Source organism: Meriones unguiculatus, chromosome 2 (assembly GCF_030254825.1).
Source record: "Meriones unguiculatus strain TT.TT164.6M chromosome 2, Bangor_MerUng_6.1, whole genome shotgun sequence".
NCBI lineage: Eukaryota > Metazoa > Chordata > Mammalia > Rodentia > Muridae > Meriones > Meriones unguiculatus.
In genome coordinates this window covers 55558655-55566754 of record NC_083350.1, presented here as the reverse complement: position 1 = coordinate 55566754, position 8100 = coordinate 55558655, and the positions used below count along the sequence as shown (strand labels likewise).

General features: G+C 49.0%; 1 protein-coding gene across 2 annotated transcripts in view; it reads left to right on the top strand.

Moving 5' to 3' along the window:
• The first annotated feature begins 2207 nt into the window (after nt 1–2207).
• The window catches only part of Lims2 (LIM zinc finger domain containing 2), a 32007-nt gene continuing 26114 nt past the window's right edge, over nt 2208–8100 (top strand). The window contains exon 1 of one of the 2 annotated variants that reach the window (XM_021643388.2): nt 2208–2382. The gene's annotated coding sequence lies outside the window, so the exon portion shown is untranslated. Of the gene's footprint in view, nt 2383–2406; nt 2565–8100 lie in introns of those variants that run through there. The other variant, XM_021643387.2, reaches the window with a different exon arrangement.

The following is an 8100-nucleotide window of genomic DNA, read 5'->3' as shown; positions in this document are numbered from 1 at the left end:
GATAACTATCCTGAGCTTGCTGCATCTCTACCCAGCCCTTTGCTTGGTTCTGCCTTGTCTGACAGTGAACAGTGCCACTCACAAGGGCTGTCAGATTTGTTGGAAAGACATCATTCAGAAGCTGGCAAAGTATCACAGTCTGTAGAGTGCCTGTCTCACATGCCCAGAGCCCTGACGATTCTCAGCACTTCCTGAGCTTGGCCTGGTGGCACACCCCTGTAATCTTAACACCCAAGAGGTAAAGGAAGGAGCATCAGAAGTTCAAGTTCATCCTTGACTATTTAGAGGGGTGGAGGCCAGCTGAAGGATACACAGGAACCCATCTCAAAATAAGCCCTCTCCCCAAAACTGTCAACTGGCTTTGCTCATAAATGCTGGATGTATAAACTGTATGCATAATGTGAAGGGAAACGAGGACACGGCTGTTCCTAGGTATGGTTGAAGAGAAGGTTTTATTGTAGATAGGAGGGAGAGCACAGCCAGGGCATCTGAAAGATTCCAGACTGAACATGGCTAGCAGAATAGACTGGGACATGAGAAGAGAGGCAGTGGGGAGAGCAAGAGAGTAAGAGGACAGAAGGGAAAGCGGGGGAGGAAGAACCAAAGGCCAAGAGCAGAGCCACGAGCAAAGACAGCACATGGGACCCAAGAGAGTGCCAAAATGGCTGCGATATATAGGAATCAGAAGCTGGAGGAAGGGAAGGGAAGCAATCCTCTTAGGTGCAGGGTAAGGGGTGAGGGAAGGACTCTGTAACAGGAACTCACTGAGAGCTGGGAGGCCAGCATCTCATTTGATATGCTAAGAGGCACCTCAGTGTGCTGTCTGGTCTTGACGTACAAACCAGTTATCTGAAAGGAGGGACCCTAAATTGAGAAAATACCTCTATAAAATTGGACAGTAAGGCATTTTCTTAATTAGTGACTGACGGGGGAGGGCCCAGCCCATTGTGGGTGGTGTCATCCCTGGGCTGGTGGCCCTGGGTTCTATCAGAAAGCAGGCACTCCTCCAGGGCCTCCGAATCAGTTCCTGCCCTGTTTGAGTTCCATCCTGACTTCCTGTGATGATGAACAGCAGTGGGTAGGTGTAAGTCAAAAACAACCACCACAACAAAAACAAAAAACCACTTGCTTTTTGGTATTGGTGTTTCGTCATGGCAATCCTAACTAAGACCCTCAGCCATTTGTCCGAGGTTTCGGGCCCTGATGTGCGCGTGACTCCTGGAATCTCTTCCCAGTAGATCCTGGAAACAGTTCCTGACAGCACCATGAGAAAGGGGCCCCAGAAGCTGTGGGAGCAGGGAATCTCCTGGATTGGAGATTAGAACCAAGAGGGTGACGAACGTCTATCCATTGCCATGAAGAGGCTGTGGCATTGCAGACACAAAACCGTCTAAACATAGATTTACTTGGTAGACTGCTTCCCCTTCGTGACTGAAGGCTCCATCTCCGGTAGCATAGCCCAGGTGTGGTGATACACAGCTGTAATCCCAACACTAGGGAGCCACTAGGAGGCAGGAGAATTAGAAGGTCAAGGTCATCCTTGGCTACATAGTGAGTTCAAGGCCAGTCTAGACCAAAGGAAACTCTTTTTCAAAAAACAAAAACAAAGGGGCTGAAGAGATGGCTCAGTGATTAAGAGCTCTTGCTGCTCTTTCAGGAAACCCGAGTTCAGCTCCCAGCGCCGTCATGCTGTTTCACAACCAGCTGTAATGGCAGTTCCAGAAAACTTGGTCCCTGTTCTGGCATCCGAGGGTACTGGGCACACACATAGTGCACATATATCCAGGAAAAAATACCCATACACATAAAAACAAATATAAATAAATATTCAAAACAAAAATCGTAGACAACACAAGCCAGGGATAATTAAGCCCACACACAAGCAGGTGGCCAGCGCCGGCCTGGGTGGTGACACGTGACTTTTTCCTTCCTATCCCCGTGCATTTTTCAATGCAGTAAGTTTCAAAGCAGAAAACTATAGAAGAAAAGAATTAAGATAGTACAAATGGTCCGGAGACTCTCCGCCTTTCAAGGGAAGCGATACTCAGCAGGAGGCATCTTGGTAGCTGAGGCTGAGGGCCTCATTTCCCTAGGCACCATGGGCTCCGTTTTCTTGGCCATCTGCCCTGTGAACGTTGATCTTCCCAAGGGCTCATGACCTCTTTACCCCAAGAAGAATTCACGTAGGCAGCTGCTTCTTTGCCAGCCCCTCTGATACCGGAGGGCGGTTCTCACTGCTTTTGTCCCGCTATCCTGGGTCTCCAAGTTGCTTTTCCTTCCTAAACGTCTTCTGTCCCAGCTTGTCCTCAGCTGACCCCGAAGTGCTTCCGGACACACCGTCTTACGCTTGGACCTCAGGCCAAGTCTCCTGCCCTGGCAGAGGTGAGACCAGAGCGCGGGGAGCGGCAGCGGTGGGACGCTTTGGTTACCGCCCAGTCTGTCTCCACGTGGCTGTGCCAAACAGCCTGGGCAGCTGCTGTTGCCCTCACAGGAGCTGCTGGCAGCTTTCAGAGAAGGAGGGCCCCGGGGAGGTAGACACCTCCCTGTCGTCTCAGACATCCAAGGTAAAGAAAAATAACCTGTGATATGGGAGTGCTAGATTTGGGAGGGTCCTTCTACTCGCAAACTCTGGTCCTCTGCCCCAGCCTCGCCATCCTGACGCTTGTGTTGCTAGATGGGGAAGGGAACAGCCTTGGCCTCCTGCCCTCCTGGGGCTGGTCAGTGGGGTAGCACACTGGGCTACACACTGGGTCTCCTCTGGGATGACCCTCAGGGGATGGTAGGAGGGGCTGCCGACCTTTTTGGATGAAAAGCTTGCCCATCAGGATTGCTTGTCACAATGGGAAAGACGCATCTTGGCTTGTGGTTGGTGTCTTAGGGATAGGTAGTCTGACTGTGGCCCTGCAGGGGGAAACTTGTCTGTGTGCCTAGAGGATCCTGCTTTTATCTCTTTGTGCTGGAATGGAGCGCAGGGCCTGTGTATGCTGGACAAATGCTTTGCCAGCGACGTCCTTGGCCCCAGTGTCCTCTGGTTGGGTGACCAAAGCTGAGATTTGGACAGAGACACGTCCCTCCTGAATATTAAGGGCTATTCGCAACTGCTTTTGTCGAATGGCGCCTGTCCAGGTGAGAGGTGCAGATGGAATGGTAGTTTCCTCCTCGGGGTTTTTGGGAACTTGTATAGCTCTGTGGTCCAGCTCTAAGAAGCAAGGAGGATTGGGGAGATGGCTCAATCGATAAAGTTTTTGCCTTGCAAGCAGGAGGGCCTGAATGTCATCCCCAGAACTCGTGAAAAATAAATAAACAAACAACAACAAGAAAACTAGGCGCAGTGTAATTCCAGTGCTAAGGTAGCAGAGATAGCAAGATCCTTGGATCTCAAAGAAAAGCACAAAAAAGGAAAAAGAAAGTTGGATGGCTCCAGATTTGGTTCTCTGGCCTCCACCTGTATGTATATGTACAACTACACACACACACACACACACACACACACACACACACGAGGGGAGGGAGCAAGAGAGAGCCATAGGGAACAAAAACAAAATACAATGATACGTATGAAAATTTCATAACCAAATTTATTATTCTGTGTGCTAAGTAAAAAGGTAAAGTCTATTCTACCTGGCCTGAACACCTACTGGTTGTATTAAGTTTCACTCCGACATGTATCTCAGAGATATGAACTGAATTGACAAAAACTCTATGCGAAACTGCATCGATTCCCCTTTAAAATATGCTTGACTTACGGTGTACTTCCCTGAGTCTGTAAGCACACCACCCCCATTAGACTAACCTTCCTGGGCTGGGGAAGACATCTTAGTCAGTAAAATGCTTGGCCTGCAGATATGACGTTCTGAGTTGGATCCTAAAACCCTTTTTGTTTGTTTGTTTGCTTTCGTTTAAAAAAAAAAAAAAAGCTTTAGTGGCACAAGCTTGTAATCTCAGAGCTGGGGAGGCAGAGACAGGTGGTTCCCTGGGACTCACTGGCCAGCCTATTAGGTGAGTTCCAGATTAGTCAGAGACCCTGTTTCAAAAAAAGGAAGAAGAAGAGGAAGAAGAAGAGTGGTTAAGGAAGACATCCAGCTATGACTTCCGGCCTCTACGTGCACACCCACAGAGGTGCACAGACATCACCGGTTAATGCATGAACATATACACATGGTGCTAGGTGATAGGCCTTTCCCTGGAGAGGCAACACTTAGCCACTAGTCACCCAAGAAAGGGAACTCACTGTGCACCAAAGTAACAACTCTCCCGGCGTCTTCCTTGCTGAACAGTGGCTTTCACTGGGTTAGGAATGGCCGGAGTTATTCACATGGCGTAGGGATGGCTCAAAAGCAGGAGCAGTTCGCTAAAGCCCAGCCCAGTCTGCAACCCTGGGGCTCTCTGGGAAGCCGGCAGGAAGCTGACAATCTAAGAATTCTCTTCTCTGGGAGGGAGCTGGGAGAATCTTCCAAGTTTTTGTTCTCCTAGATGTGTGACATCATTCTTGTTTACCTCCTGAGGCCCGGGACTGTACTCCTGGAGCAGGCGCTTGAGTTTAGAGGAGACTGCTGGACTGCCCTCAGAGCACACATACTTACCCTTTGGCTTTCAACAGTTAATATTTGACTAGGAAACTATTCCTAGGACTAAAACCTGAACACTGCCTTCCATACACAATGGAAGTAAAACTGGATTCATTTCAGTGAGATAAAGAGATTAGGGAAGTTTTCTGTTTTAAAACAGAATCAGTCCTGTAGCCATAAGGTACCTCATGTCCTTCTAGAGAAGTTGAAGTGTGGCCTCTGCAAAACACTCCCCCTCCTCCAAACCTCCCCGGAGGACACTCATTAGCCAAATTGGAAAAAACAAGACAAAATACATCATTTTTATTTCCCAAGTCAGTTGTCAGTTTCAGCAGCTGGAACAGGACTAAATGATGAGTAGGCCGATTGGAAGGGTGTGACTGGTGGCCTTTAAAATAGGCCATGACTTTTTTCGTTTTCCTTTTTTTTTGAGTCAGGGCTCACTATGTAGCGTTGGGCTCACCCAGAACTATGTAGACCAGGCTGTAGAAAGAACCAAAGAAATGCAATATAGCAAAGCAATAAAAGACAAGGGTTATTCTGGAGCGGAGATGAGTGAGGTTACTCCAGCCTGGCTTGGCGTTTTACCCACTGATGTCCTGAGAGGGACATGTGGTAGGACTGCGGGTAAACGTGGGCCAGCTGCCCCACCATGCCCATGTTTATCCTAGAGGCAACAAAGAACTGAAAACCCATGGACAAAGAAAATAAAGACTCAGAAGGGGGGGGGGCGTTCACCCAAGCAGAATGTTTCCGTATTAGGAAGGGTGGGGTACCACAGCCAACTGGTCTCTGGGCTGGTCCTTAGAAGGCTCCCCAGACCATTTCTCCCTTTGATCCCTCTCCTCACAGTTCATTTCCTCAGCCCCAATAGAAAACACCCACAAACCAATGATATTATTTGGCTGAAATAGTCAGAGAAATACATGTCCAGGGAGCGGCTTTGGTTTGATGGATAGTGCCGGGTAATGGATGGCTTGTTAGTTGAGCACTGTGAGAAAATTATGTCCTTCCCAGGTGGGAATGTTATTTTCTTCCTCCTGTCCTTTTCGTGACCACTGTCACCCCTACTAACTCCTCACAGAAACCAGCCATAACCCAGAGGCAGGGAAGGGAGCTCTGTCAGGGAGATTTCACATCCCACGTGGCTGGCTGCCTAACTGTACTCCACCGTCCTGTCTGCTTGGGGAAAGCACGGGGCTCCCTTTGCAGGGCATGTCCATAGTGGATACAATCCACCCAAGGCCTCGTGGATTAGTTACTTGTTTCATTGTAGAGACAATGAAGAAACTTTCTTCTGGCTCGCAGTTCCAGTAAAAACAGTGCTTCATGGCAGGACAGGCATGGCAGCAAGAGCAACAGCTGGCTGCTGGCCCCGCATCAGCCATGTTCAGCAAGCAGGTGAATGCTCACCCTCAGCCACTTTACTATTATTATTTTTTTTAATTACAAAAACTTACGACATTTATTTATTTGTGCATATGTACATGTCAGTCAGAGTTCTCTGGAGGACCAGAACTGACAGAATAAATCTGTATTGAGGGGTTTTTATTAGAATGGCTTATAGACTGCTGTCCAGCTAGTCCAACTACGCCTGTCTCCAGACCGAAAGGCCGAGAATCCAGTAGTTGCTCAGTTCATGAGGCTCAATGTCTCTGCCGTGGCAGTGTTAGAGTCCTGGAGAAGCAGGTCCTAACGCCAACCAACAAAGGAACGCCTAGGCAACAGGACTGATGAAGTTGCCATCCAGAGTGAGGGTGAACAAGCTAGAAGCAAGATTCCTTACTGCATGTCTATTTATGTATTCTGCCACTAGAAGGTGTGGCCCAGATTAAGGGTGGGCCTTCCCACCTCGAATGATCCAATCGAGAAAATTCTTCACAGTAGCGTCCAGTGCTGAGGTTTTAGTTGATTCCATAGCCAGGTCGGCAACCAAGGTTAGCCATCACAGTCTGTATGTGTGCCTGGGTGTGCACATGCCTTGGCTTGCTCATCGAGGTCAGGAGACAACTTCTATCATGTGGGCTGGGGACAGAACTTAGTTTGTCAGGCACCTTTAGCCACTGTGACACATTCAGGGTCTTCTCCCTCAATTAAGCCTAATTTGGATAAGCCCCAGATGTGCCCAGAAATTTGTTTCCCTGGTGATTCTAAAATTCTATCACGAGATTAATTATCATCCTTTGAGGAGCTGCAAAGCTCTGCTCATTCTCTTTACGTAAGATTTTGTTTTGGCTCTTCCAGGGGCTGGAAGAAGCCAGCTGAGGCACTTGGAGACCTTGAGTTCTCTTCATCGTCATCTTCCTGGTCTGGCATGGTGCCCAGACCCTGAGCATCCGTGAGCAGCACTGGTCTCAGGCCTGCAGAGGAGACATGCTAAGGCTTTATCAGGGACCTGGTCTGTCTTCTCTGGGACTCATTTGCTCTGAGCTCCAGCTCTGCCTCTGGCGAGCTTCTGAACCTTCATTTCCTTCTGGGACAAATCCTTGTGTCACTCTCTGTCCTGTCCTTGACCTCAGGCATCTCAGAGCCCATCTGGGCTCCCCTCCCTGAGTCACAGCACTCAGTGATTCCCGCCTCTCTCTGAGTGTCCATTGTGTCCATCTTACCAAGCTCAGCTCAAATACAATGCAGCACCACCCTGGTCCCCTGGCCTCACAAAGCTGTGTATTGCTCCTCCTCCTTTCAGGGTACTCACTTATAATGCTCCACTGCCTCCTGGGCTCAGCCTTTCTAGGGTACCTGTTCCCCTTCCTCTGTGATAGGGCTGGGTGTGAAACCCTCATTTTTCTGGGCCTGCTCTTATCCGTCTCAGATCTCTTCCTGTTCTTGGAGATGGGGGCCACTGTTCCCAGCTCCTTAGGGCACCTTTTCTGGCTTCTGTGGTACCCCTTATCTCTTTCTTTGAATATATTTGTAAGGATGCAGGTGCATGAGTGTGCTTGTGTTCATGGAGGCTAGAATGTCAGCATCAGCTGCTATTCCTAAGGTGCTGTCTACCTTGTTTTTTTTTAAAGACCGAATCTGTCACTGGCCAAGAACACATCAGCTAGGCTAGTTTGGCTGGCCATCAAGGCCAGTAATCAGTAAGTTTCTGCTTCCCCTGTACCCGAATTACAAACTCATGTCACCATACCTGGCTTTGTTTTATTTTTTAAAGTGGGTCCTGGCCTCGTGCACGCAAGGTAAAAACTTTATTAACAGAGATGACTCCTCAGCCACTCCTCCTTACCAAGCTTGCCCTGTTCAACTCGGACCTCCTCTGCTCCCTCGCTTCTCATGGAGGGCTCTCTGTACACAGGGACATCCTTGAGGACCCGTTCAGCCCTAATTTGTTCAGCCCTGAATCAAACCTTCCACGTCTGTGACAGTGGAAGTTCATAGCCTGCTTCCTCCTGCTTCCCAGCACAAATCACATGCCCACAGCATAAACATACTTCATCCGCGTGTCCTACTTTACTCCACTCCCACACCTGCCCCACAGCAGCACCTGTCATGCCTAGCAAGGACCATGCCCACATCCACATCTCCA